Raw genomic sequence first — 12,803 nt, 5'->3', positions numbered from 1 at the left:
GCATTCTTGAGTGTATTTCTTTAACCTTATCCCAAGGTTCAGTCTGCTTTCTGTTTTGTCTTGTGTGGTAGGACTGTTCACCAACAGAAAGTCATGCCCACCAAATTTCTTTGTCCTTCCCAACTCTGTTGCTAACTGTTGCAGGTAATCTCAGGTAGTCTCTTTCCCAGCCCCACTGGGGTAAGGGTGGCCAATGAGATAACGAATGAGATACCTACTGTAGAGCTTTAAAGAAGGTTTTTGCTATCTCATAAAAGGAAATAACAGGAGAGTTCATGCTCCATTTTTAAAAATTTTGTATACGAATATTGTGTTTGGAGCTAAAGCAGACATTTTTCCCCCACAAGGCAAAAATAATGATGACAATAGTTCAGAATAGTGGAGTGGAAAGAGAGAAAGAAACTGACTCACTGAAAAATATCGTGGAATCACTGACCTATCTTGAGTCTACACATTCCCAGTCTTATTAACAATAACTGTTATATGTCATTATTAGTTCAATTCTCTGTTACTTGTAGCCAGTATTATTTAGAAGTGACACCTTTAGATAGTGGGGAATTAGGGATGTGGGTGGCATCTTCACCTGAGTGGAGTAAGATTCCACATTATTCTTAACCCTATCAGCCTCAGAGAACAGAAGAATTGGAAATCTACAAGGCAATTCATGGAGGTGGTTTAAAGGTAATTCAGAGAGCAAAGAGATTTATTATCTCAGTATAGGTCTAATTATAATATGGTTAATCCTACCATAAGAAGCTTTACTTACCAGCACAATGAATCATCTGCCTTTAAGAAACAGTCTTGAACCATCTAAAAATCAGTGTTTTAGAGTTTCAGTGAGCTTAAAGGTAAGGGGGAATGCTTAATTGATTATCTTGAAGGTATTTCTTAAGTTTCGGATACTTTATATCCGAAGTTGTATTTCATTTGCTTAGCTGCTTTTTCATATTACCAGCTGACTCTTAATGAAAAGCCCGGTAGAACATAGTGTTTTTGAGGACCACTAAGGAACAATTAATTCATTACTGTACAAATCTATTTTGAAAGTACTGTGCACATGTATTTTGAAAGTACACTGTAAAATTTCTTTAAAATCTGTTTGTTATAAACTTTTTGGAAAGTAATTTAAAATGTAAATGCACTTTGGCCCTACAGCTACACTTTAAGGTACCCTGGGTATACGCGCTGTGTTATTAAATATTAAAGATGACTACAGTTATCCCCTCCCTTTAACTTTAGGCTGGCTGTAGTAGATTCCTTGTCCAGTAGAAAGAGGCAATATTATAGAATTTCTAGGTTTAGGTCTTAACATATCTTGCAGTTTCCATCTGATTCTCTTGGAACATTCTTTCTTGAGCTCTGCGTTTGCTGTGTAAGATGCTAACTACTCTGAGACTGCCATGCTGAAAAGTGTACATGAAGGCATTCCTGTCACTTGCCCCAGCTGAGCCCAGCTTTCCAGCCATCCTTGTCAAGGTGCCAGTCATGAGAGGAAATTCACCTTGTACCCGAGACCAGCATATTTGGCATCTAAACACCACTGAGTAATTTCCGTTCATGTTGTGTGAAACAGAAGAATCACCCAAGATTCCTGACATTCAAACACTTGAGAGAAAAATAAATAAATGATAATTTTAGGCTGTTAAATTCTGTGGTAGTTTGTTATGCACCAATAGATTCTTGTAGCACGTAAGCACAAAAATGATCATTGACTGTATTAGTTATAGAAATTAAGACCTGGAAACATTTTGAATTCCATTAACAAGGGACTAGTTAAAAATTTTGTAGCAAACTCACAAAAGAAACCACCATATATCTGACTGTTGAAATAATGACTGGGATAAATACATGTATTTATGTAAAATAATGTCCATGGTGTATGAAGTCAATACTATTCTAGGTGGAAAACATCATTATAGATTGTATGAATTCACACACAGAGAAATGTTTAGATAGATAAGTGTGTGCATGCTTGTCATAAACATATATGTACAAATCTGTTAATGACGTCAACATTATGGGAATGAATCCCCATCTCTCCCACCCTCTGCCAATTTTCTTAGTGCTATTACAGATAATTTTGTTATTTTTGTTTGTTTGTTTCCATTGCTTAAGAGTACATATACATCGAGAAAATTTACAAATCAGCAAAAGGTGGCAAAAAAGTAGATATTGAAATTCCATGACAAACCTGGACGACATTTTAAAAAGCAGAGACATCACTTTGCCAACAAAGGTCTGTATAGTCAAAGCTATGGTTTTTCCAGTAGTCATGTATGGATGTGAGAGCTGGACCACAGAGAAGGCTGAGCACAGAAGAATTGATGCTTTTGAACTGTGATACTGGAGAAGATGCTTGAGAGTCCCTTGGACAGCAAGGAGATCAAACCAGTCAATCTTAAAGGAAATCAACCCTGAATATTCATTGGAAGGACAGATGCCGAAGCTGAAGCTCCAGTACTTTGGCCACCTGACGCAGAGAGCCAACTCACTGGAAAAGATCCTTATGCTGGGAAAGATTGTGGGCAGGAGGAGAAGTGGGCTACAGAGGAGGAGATGGTTGGATGGCATCACCGACTCCATGGGCATGAGTTTGAGCAAACTCTGGGAGATAGTGAAGGGCAGGGAAGCCTGTCATGCTGTAGTCCATGCGGTTGCAAAGAGTTAGACATGACTGAGCGACTGAACAAAAACAAAAATTCTACTCAAAGATATCCTTTGTATTCTAGGCTTCTTTTATGCACATTTCATTTTAAGTGGGGTTGAAGTGTTGAACTGCTTCACATCTTTTATATGTTTAGGTTTTCCAGATTTAACATCATATCATCTGCAAATAATTATTTTGCTTTCTCCTTTCCAAGTTGTACTAGCTAGACAGGACACTGTTCAATAGTAATGGTGTCTTCCTGTAGTTTTGGATTAAATCCCACAGTGTCTTTTGGACCAGACTTGATAGTCTCCATCATGTTCAGGAAGCATTTTTATTTTTATATATTAAAAGCTTATACTAGCTAATGGTTCTTGGATTTTTCTGTAGCCTTCTGGGGTATGCAATTGGAAAGATTGTATTATTTTTCATATTTAACTTGTCTATGTGATAAATTTTATTAATAGATTTCATGATGAATAGTCTGATTCTTGGACTGAAGACCATTTTGCTGTTGTCTGTTTAAGAATTTCCAAGTCTGCAGTCATAAAGAATTGGATACACAGATTTCCATTCAGTGTATCTTTGTCAGTTTTTGTTTTCAGAATAATTCTTGCTTTATAAAAAAGCAAATTGACAACTTTCCTTCTTTTAAAATCTGCTTATCAGTAATTTTTTAACACAGACATTATCTGTGTCTTGAAAAATTAAAATTAGTGTAACAGCATCTGTCTCTGGAGATGCTTTTCTATTTGTGCTGAGTTTTTGTGAGTCCCCTCCCTTTTTTTGTTTGTTTTATCAAATTTTTTTCTTTAAAAATTTTACTGAATTAGTTTTGGTTATTTATAAGGTTTTTTTTTTTTTAAAGAAAATTTGTCTGTTCTCTTGAGATTATTAAAGCAGCAATTGTTCTTAGAAGAATCTCATTTAAAATATATGCTTCAAGATACATAAGAAAAAAAGTAAAATATATGCTATCTCTGTTAAAATATATCCTTTCTATATTTTGAAGTAATTTGATTAATCAGTTTTTTTCCTATGTCATTGTTTATACAAGCCTCAGAGTTTTCATTTCCATAATTTTGCTTTGTAGCTATTTCTGCTTGACTCTCTCTTAATTACTTCCTTCTGAATTATTTAGGCTTTGCTTATTTTTTTTCCTTCCTATCTTTTTGAGCTCTTCTTGTGCTCTCAAATCACTGTAGATGGTGACAGCAGCCATGAAAGTAGAAAATGATTGCTTCTTGGCAGGAAAGCTATGACAAACCTAGACAGTGTGTTAAAAAGCAAAGACATCACTTAACTGACAAAGGTCCATCTAGTCAAGGCTATAGTCTTTCCAGTAGTCATGTACAGATGTGAAAACTGGATAATAAAGAAGGCAGAAAGCCAAATAATTGATGCTTTTGAACTGTGGTGCTGGAGAAGACTCTTGAGAGTCCCTTGGACAGCGAGGAGATCAAAGCAGTCAACCTTAAAGGAAATCAGTCCTGAATATTCATTGGAAGGACTGATGTTGAAGCTTAAGTTCCAATATTGTAGCCACCTGATGCGAAAAGTTAACTCGTTGGAAAAGACCCTGATACTGGGGAAGATTGAAGGCAGAAGGAGAAGAGGGTGACAGAAGATTAGATGGCTGGATGGCATCACCAATTCATTGGACATGAACTTGCATAAACTCCAGATGGTGAGGAACAGAGCAGTCTGGTGTACTGCAGTCCATAGGGTTGCGAAGAGTTGGACACAGCTTGGTGACTGAACAGCAACAAAATCTTTTAAGCAAACCTTTTAAATATTTCATTTATTTTATAAATAATGAAAATGACATTTGCTCAATATAGCTTTAATTGCATCTCATAAGTCTTATGTGAGTGTGTTTTTCTTTTCTTTCTGTTAACATTGACCCATTTTCTGCTTGACTAAATATTATTTATAAAATGAGTATAAAGATTTCCAAGTGTTTAGGTTTTATCGATGTTATTTTCTCTTCCTTTTACTTCCTTAAAGATCTTGAGATATGGTCACTTAGGTAAAAATTGTAAAGTTGAAATTGTAGTTTCCTTAAACCAACTGCTCAAATTTAATAATAACACTATATGAACATATCCATCTATTTAGAATATAACAGTCCTCCACTCCTCGTCCCACCCCTGCTTAACTCTATCCTCAGTAATTTAACTTGGAGATAAATCCCCCCAATTTTTTCTTTGTTATTACTACATGTTTGGAAGGGAAAATGTTCTAAACAACCTTCTTGAATTTTTTAAAGCACCTGAATAGAGTATATTCTGGGTTTAAATACATCTGAGGATATCTTTGCATTTTTTTTTCCATATAGGAATTATAATGTGGCTGAGTATAGAATAGAGAACATATTGCTGTTCCTGTTTTGTTGACGTTACTTCACTTTTTTTTGTTGAGTGATTTACAGTGTTGTATTAGTTTTATTGGTTGATGCACAACGTGCTGCTGGTTTCAGGTGTATAGCAAAGTGATTCAGATATATATATATATACATGTATTCTGTTGTTTCAGACTCTCTTCCCTTATAGGTTATTATGAAATATTAAGTATAGTTCCCTGTGCTCTAAAGTAGATCCTTTTTTGTTATCAATTATATATATAATAGTGTTTATATGTTAATCCCAAACTCCTAACTTAATCATGGCCCTCTTCCTCCTTTGCCAACCACAAGTTTGTTTACTATGTCTGTGGGTCTATTTCTAATTTGTAAATAAGTTCATTTGGATCATTTTAAAATTGAATTTAATATGGATCAAAAATTGGAAGCCAATATGATCATTTCTGTATCTTGTGACTAATCATTTTATTGCTGTTGAATGTTGAAGAGATATTTAGATTTACAATTCAAACATTTAATTAGGTTAATTCAAATGGATGATTCCTTTCCTTAATTTTGTTCTTAATATATAAACAAGAGAGTTTATTAATCTATATATCAAGTCTTTTCTTTGAAGATGAGACTTTTGAATTTTATTTATATTTTTATTTTATTTATTTTTTCTTTTTTTTAAAAATTTATTTTATTTTTAAACTTTACAATATTGTATTGGTTTTGCCAAATATTGAAATGAATCCGCCACAGGTATACATGTATATGTATTCTTTTTTATTTTTAAATATTATTATTGAAGTGAAGTGAAAGTTGCTCAGTCATGTCTGATTCTTTGTGACCCCATGGACTGTAGTTCACAGAATTCTCCAGGCCAGAATACAGGAGGGGGTAGCTTTTCCCTTCTCCAGGGCATCTTCCCAACCAAGGGATCGAACCCAGGTCTTCCGCATTGCAGGCGGATTCATTACCAGCTGAGCCCCAAGGGAAGCCCAAATATTATTATTACTGTAATGAAAATGTTTTATTAAAATTTTTTTCAATATTTTAAAATGCACAATTCATTAGTATTTAACTCAATTTAAATGCAACTCACAATTGATATAAAATATTCTCTTAAGCCACTTCCCACAGTTTTCTTACATCTATCATCATAGATTATTTTGTTGATTCCAGAAGGTTCATATAAATGGGATCATACAGAATGTGTTCTTTTGGGACTAGCTTCTTTCATTCGGCATAATATGTGTAGATTCATCCATGTTGATGTGTATCAGTAAGTCATTTTATTTCACTTCTGAGTTGTGTTCCATTATATGATACAGCACAACTTGCTCATCTTTCCTGCTCTTGATAGACATGTAGAGGTTTGTAGCTTTTTACTGTTTTGACTGAATTTTCTAGGAACATTCTTGTACAATTCAGATTATGCATGTATGTTATACAAGCCGTTATTATAAATGTATATTTCCATTTCTCTTAGTTCCACATAAGCGTGAAACTGCTTTTAACATAGATGTACACTTATCTTTATAGAAAATCATCATTCCAAGTATCTAAAATATTTTACCATTTAATACTCTCACTAACTACGCGTGAAAGTTCCAACTGATCTACACCACCACCTGATCTATAACATCAGGACTTTGGGAGAGGGAATATGTCAGGCTTTTTGTGGATGTTGAATGGTCTTTCATTGTTAAAGTGTGCATTTCCCTTATGTCAAGAAATTTGACCACCTTTGTGAGTGCTTATTGCCCTTCAATTATTTTCTTTTGTGAACTTTCTTTTCAGGTTATTTTCAGTTTTTTAATGGTTGTTTAAATCTTCCTTGATAATGTGTAGAAATTCTTTATATGTTCTGAATATAATTTGTCAGATAGATATTTGCAAATATTTTTTCCAGAGAGTGTTTTTAAGTGGACTTTCTATCTAGATAAGTTCTATAAACTACACATACAATTATGCCCAAAGGCAATTTTGTATTCAGTTTCTTACTAAGTAGTCAATTCATGAACCCACCTTCCCTTTATGAGTATATTATTTTTTTTAATCAAGCTTAACATTTATTTCCTTCAACATAATTTTAAGTTAACTGTTGTTTTTGCTTCAATGCAGTTTTATATTTTGTTTTCTTCTATTATCTTTTCATAAAAGTTCTTATTGTTTTCTGATGTAGCAAGTGTTTTATAAAATTTTCTATCTGGAGAGGAATTGAGATGCAGCTACTGTTCTGGATTTTCGTACAGACTGATACGAGGATAACCTAGCTTTAAAGCATGGCTGCTTTGAGGGGCTTGCCCAAACATGAATACAATGAGGCCTATGAGGCTCCCTCATAGACCATGAAGAGCTGACTCATTAGGAAAGACCTTGATCCTGGAAAGGATTGAGGGCAGGAGGAGAAGGGGACAACAGAGGACAAGATGGTTGGATGTCACCACTGACTCAATGGACATGAGTTTGAGCAAGCTCTAGGAGATGGTGGATAGGGAAGCCTGGTGTGCTGTAGTCCATGGGATCTCAAAGAGTTGGACATGACTGAGTGACTGAACGACAACAATGTGGACCACTAAACTTATTCACACTGGTTGAAAACACCTCAGTGCAAAAAATGGAAGTCATTGGAAATGGAGGCCATATTTGTCTATTTGCTTAAATAATAGTAAAACCGAGGTTACAGCTAAAATGTAGGTTAAATGTAGGTATATATGTGAATATATATAAATCATTGAGAGTTACTATTATAACGATAAAAATAATCAATACTACAGAATCTCTTTTGTGACATCTTATAATAAATTTTCACAAGGCTGATATGAGACTTTCTTCCCTGGAGTGAAATTTATCCAGTGGGACTCATTATGTTATTTTTGAGTCTGAGATGCCTTGTACCTAATCTAATTTATGTTACTAATTAAATTAATGACATAAAAAAGACTGTGATTTTAAACTTTTTGCTCATTTTGAGTCATTTTTGGTTATTCATTTTTACGATTAGTGGCTATGCTGCATAGACACAAAGGGACTAAAATTCTAGAAATACATTATTGTTACAATTTACTTTAAAGAAGTGTCATTTTTGCATTCCAAATACTGTAACCTCTTTAAAATTCAAAAACTACAGAAAAAACATATCACAATGAACTATCAAGTAAAATAAAAATAGAATTTCTTTTGTATTATGTGCATAATTATCCAGAAATTTCTCTTAGATGCAAAAAATATATTTCTTAGTGGCTGATACAGCTCTTCCAAATCAACAATAGAATTGTTCAGAAAATTACAAGAACCATTTTAGAATCAAATAACTACACTTACATACATGTATAAAAACTAATTCTTGTCACCTACTATCTGTGTGTGCACATGTATAGCCTACATATGTCAGTTATTCTATGGTTTTGAAGTATTTTTGCTGACAAGTTAAAAGTTTATCAAGAATATTTCTCTGTTTACTTTGTTGAGGAGGGAATGGTAATACAACCAGCAGAAGCAAAATCTGAAAAGCATGGCAATTTTAAAAATTGACACTATTTAAACAGTGTGGTTCCTTCCTTGTATTTCTAAATATCTCAATAGATGATTGCAAATTCATTGATTTGGTTATGAACCCTGGGGATATTCTTATTTTTTTCTGGGAAGATATTCTCCTAGGAATCAATTTAAGCATATATTTTTCTCTATGGTATGCATCATAATAGCCATTAACAATCAGTGATATCATCAGCATCTCTTCTTTACTGATGACTAAATTTTTTTTAAAAAAGCTTTCAGTTGTCATATTCTTATGCAATATATTTTTATATAAACTAAAGTTATTTGTATATTTATATACCTAAGTTAAATATCAAATCACTATGGTTAGACGATAAAAATGAATGCCCAGAGATATGCACGGATGAAAAATTCCTTAATGATTTGGTTTTACAAATCAAACTCATTTGTTTTGAGTTTGTAAATGAGTATTTACAAGTGTAAATCTTTCAGGATTTGAAATCTACAAATGTACTTTTGTACAAATGTACAAATGTAAACTCATTTGTTTCAGTATTTTTCCCTGCAAGACAGTGCAATACATAGGAGTTGTCTAATTTAGACTGCTGCTGCTACTGCTGCTAAGTCGCTTCAGTCGTGTCCAACTCTGTGCGACCCCATAGATGGCAGCCCACCAGGCTCCTCCGTCCCTGGGATTCTCCAGGCAAGAACACTGGAGTGGGTTGCCATTTCCTTCTCCGGTGCATGAAAGTGAAAGTGAAGTCGCTCAGTCGTGTCCGACTCCTAGCAGCCCCATGGACTGCAGCCTACCAGGCTCCTCCGTCCATGGGATTTTCCAGGCAAGAGTACGAACGTGGGTTGCCATTGCCTTCTCCAATTTACTAGTGTTCTACAATTAATTGTGGGATTTGGGACAAGTTAGTTAAATTGTTGAACCTTGCTTTCCTCATTTGTAAATATAAGCACAACAATGCACACTATTTATGAAGATAACTACAAATATGTATGAAGACTAATTTACATAGATACCATGTTCCATAGGGCTTCCCAGGAAGCACTAGTAGTAAAGAACCCACCTACCAATGCAGGAGATGTAAGAGACGTAGGTTCGATGTCTGGATCGGAAAGATCCCCCAGAGAAGGGCATAGCAACCCACTTCAGTATTCTTTTCTGGAGAATCCCATGAGCAGAGGAAGCTGGCAGGCTACAGCCCATAGGGTTGCACAGAGTTGGACATGACAGACTCTACACATGGACATCATCAGATGGTCAACACCGAAATCAGATTGATTATATTCTTTGCAACCAAAGATGGAAAAGCTCTATACAGTCAACAAAAACAAGACCAGGATCTGACTGTGGCTCAGATCATGAACTCCTTATTGCCAAATTCAGACTGAAATTGAAGAAAGTAGGGAAAACCACTAGACCATTCAGGTATGACCTAAATCAAATCCCTTATGATTATACAGTGGAAGTGACAAATAGATTCAAGGGACTAGATCTGATAGATAGAGTGCCCAATGAACTATGGAATGAGGTTTGTGACATTGTACAGGAGACAGGGATCAAGATCATCCCCATGGAAAAGAAATGCAAAAAACCAAAATGGCTGTCTGGGAAGGCCTTACAAATAGCTGTGAAAAGAAGAGAAGTGAAAAGAAAAGGAGAAAAAGAAAGATATAAACATATGAATGCAGAGTTCCAAAGAATAGCAAGGGGAGATAAGAAAGCCTTCCTCAGCGATCAATGCAAAGGAATAGAGGAAAACAACAGAATGGGAAAGACTAGAGATCTCTACAAGAAAATTAGAGATACCAAGGGAACATTTCATGCAAAGATGGGTTCAATAAAGGACAGAAATGATATGGACCTAACAGAAGCAGAAGATATTAAGAAGAGGTGGCAAGAATACACAGAAGAACTGTACAAAAAAGATCTTCACCACCCAGATAATCACGATGGTGTGATCACTGACTTAGAGCCAGACATCCTGGAATGTGAAGTCAAGTGGGCCTTAGAAAGCATCACTACGAACAAAGCTAGTAGAGGTGATGGAATTCCAGTTGAGCTATTCCAAATCCTGAAAGATGATGCTGTGAAAGTTCTGCACTCAGTATGCCAGCAAATTTGGAAAACTCAGTGGTGGCCACAGGACTGGAAAAGGTCAGTGTTCATTCCAATCCCAAAGAAAGGCAATGCCAAAGAATGCTCAAACTACCACACAATTGCACTCATCTCACACGCTAGTAAAGTAATGCTCAAAATTCCCCAAGCCAGGCTTCAGCAATACGTGAACCATGAACTTCCCGATGTTCAAGCTGGTTTTAGAAAAGGCAGAGGAACCAGAGATCAAATTGCCAATATCTGCTGGATCATGGAAAAAGCAAGAGAGTTCCAGAACAACATCTATTTCTGCTTTATTGACTATGCCAAAGCCTTTGACTGTGTGGATCACAATAAACTGTGGAAAATTATGAAAGAAATGGGAATACCAGACCACCTGACCTGCCTCTTGAGAAATCTGTATGCAGGTCAGGAAGCAACAGTTAGAACTGGACATGGAACAACAGACTGGTTCCCAATAGGAAAAGGAGTACGTCAAGGCTGTATATTGTCACCCTGCTTATTTAACTTATATGCAGAGTAAGTACATCATGAGAAATGCTGGACTGGAAGAAGCACAAGCCGGAATCAAGATTGCCAGGAGAAATATCAATAACCTCAGATATGCAGATGACACCACCCTTATGGCAGAAAGTGAAGAGGAACTCAAAAGCCTCTTGATGAAAGTGAAAGTGGAGAGTGAAAAAGTTGGCTTAAAGCTCAACATTCAGAAAACGAAGATCATGGCATCTGGTCCCATCACTTCATGGGAAATAGATGGGGAAACAGTAGAAACAGTGTCAGACTTTATTTTTGGGGGCTCCAAAATCACTACAGATGGTGACTACAGCCATGAAATTAAAAGACGCTTACTCCTTGGAAGGAAAGTTATGACCAACCTAGATATCATATTGAAAAGCAGAGACATTACTTTCCCAAGAAAGGTCCGTCTAGTCAAGGCTATGGTTTTTCCTGTGGTCATGTATGGATGTGAGAGTTGGACTGTGAAGAAGGCTGAGTGCCAAAAAATTGATGCTTTTGAGCTGTGGTGTTGGAGAAGACTCTTGAGAGTCTCTTGGCCTGCAAGGAGATCCAACCAGTCCATTCTGAAGGAGATCAGCCCTGGGATTTCTTTGGAAGGAATGATGCTAAAGCTGAAACTCCAGTACTTTGGCCACCTCATGCGAAGAGTTGACTCATTGGAAAAGACTCTGATGGTGGGAAGGATTGGGGGCAGGAGGAGAAGGGGACGACAGAGGATGAGATGGCTGGATGGCATCACTGGCTCGATGGACGTGAGTCTGAGTGAACACCGGGAGTTGGGGATGGACAGGGAGGCCTGGCGTGCTGCGATTCATGGGTTCACAAAGAGTCGAACACGACTGAGTGACTGATCTGAACTGAAGTGAAGTGACTTAGCACATAGCACATATTCCATAAATGGTGACTGCTCTGAATGATCTATATTCCTGGGTGGAGGTTTTTTCATAAAATGCAAGAAAAACATTTAAAATTCATTTCTAAAAATGGTTGTTTATAAACACAAAAATGGTAGATAAGTAATTTTGGCTAACTGAAAGTCTGGGTGAACCCCGGGAGTCAGTGATGGACAGGGAGGCCTGGCGTGCTGTGATTCATGGGGTGGCAAAGAGTCGGACACGACTGAGCAATTGAACTGAACTGAACTGAAAGTACATATATGCAATCTTATTTTGAAAATGGAAAGTGTTCGACATATAATTATTCCCTGGTGTATGTAGTAAACATATCACAAATTTTATTTAAGAAAGACATTCACTGAATTTAACAAATAGTGAAATTAAGGGTTTCAGAGTACATATTTAAAATAATATAATTCAAATATTGCCAATTGTTTTTAGACTGTATTTTTTCCCCAGATTTACCTGATCACGGTTTGGGGGCAAATGAGTTTCTTGGAAATATGAAGTCTTGGACATCACTGTAGACTTACTGAATAAAAATTTTGAAATGCTTAACTTAGTGTTATAAAATTTATTTTGAAAAGGGGAACTATATATTTCTAGAACTTTTTACACTTAGGAAAGGTTTGGCGAGCATTACATCGAAAATTGCATCTAAGTTATATGCCTATAAATAAGAAGTAATTAATTTAAAGTTATCAGAAATGGAAAGAACTTTTATACTAAATAACTTCATTCAGTTGGTCAGTTGTCTCA

The sequence above is a fragment of the Bos javanicus genome, chromosome 20 (assembly GCF_032452875.1).
Source record: "Bos javanicus breed banteng chromosome 20, ARS-OSU_banteng_1.0, whole genome shotgun sequence".
Taxonomy (NCBI): Eukaryota; Metazoa; Chordata; class Mammalia; order Artiodactyla; family Bovidae; genus Bos; species Bos javanicus.
The sequence above is the reverse complement of the archived record's forward strand: the minus strand, read 5'-3'. Positions refer to the sequence as shown.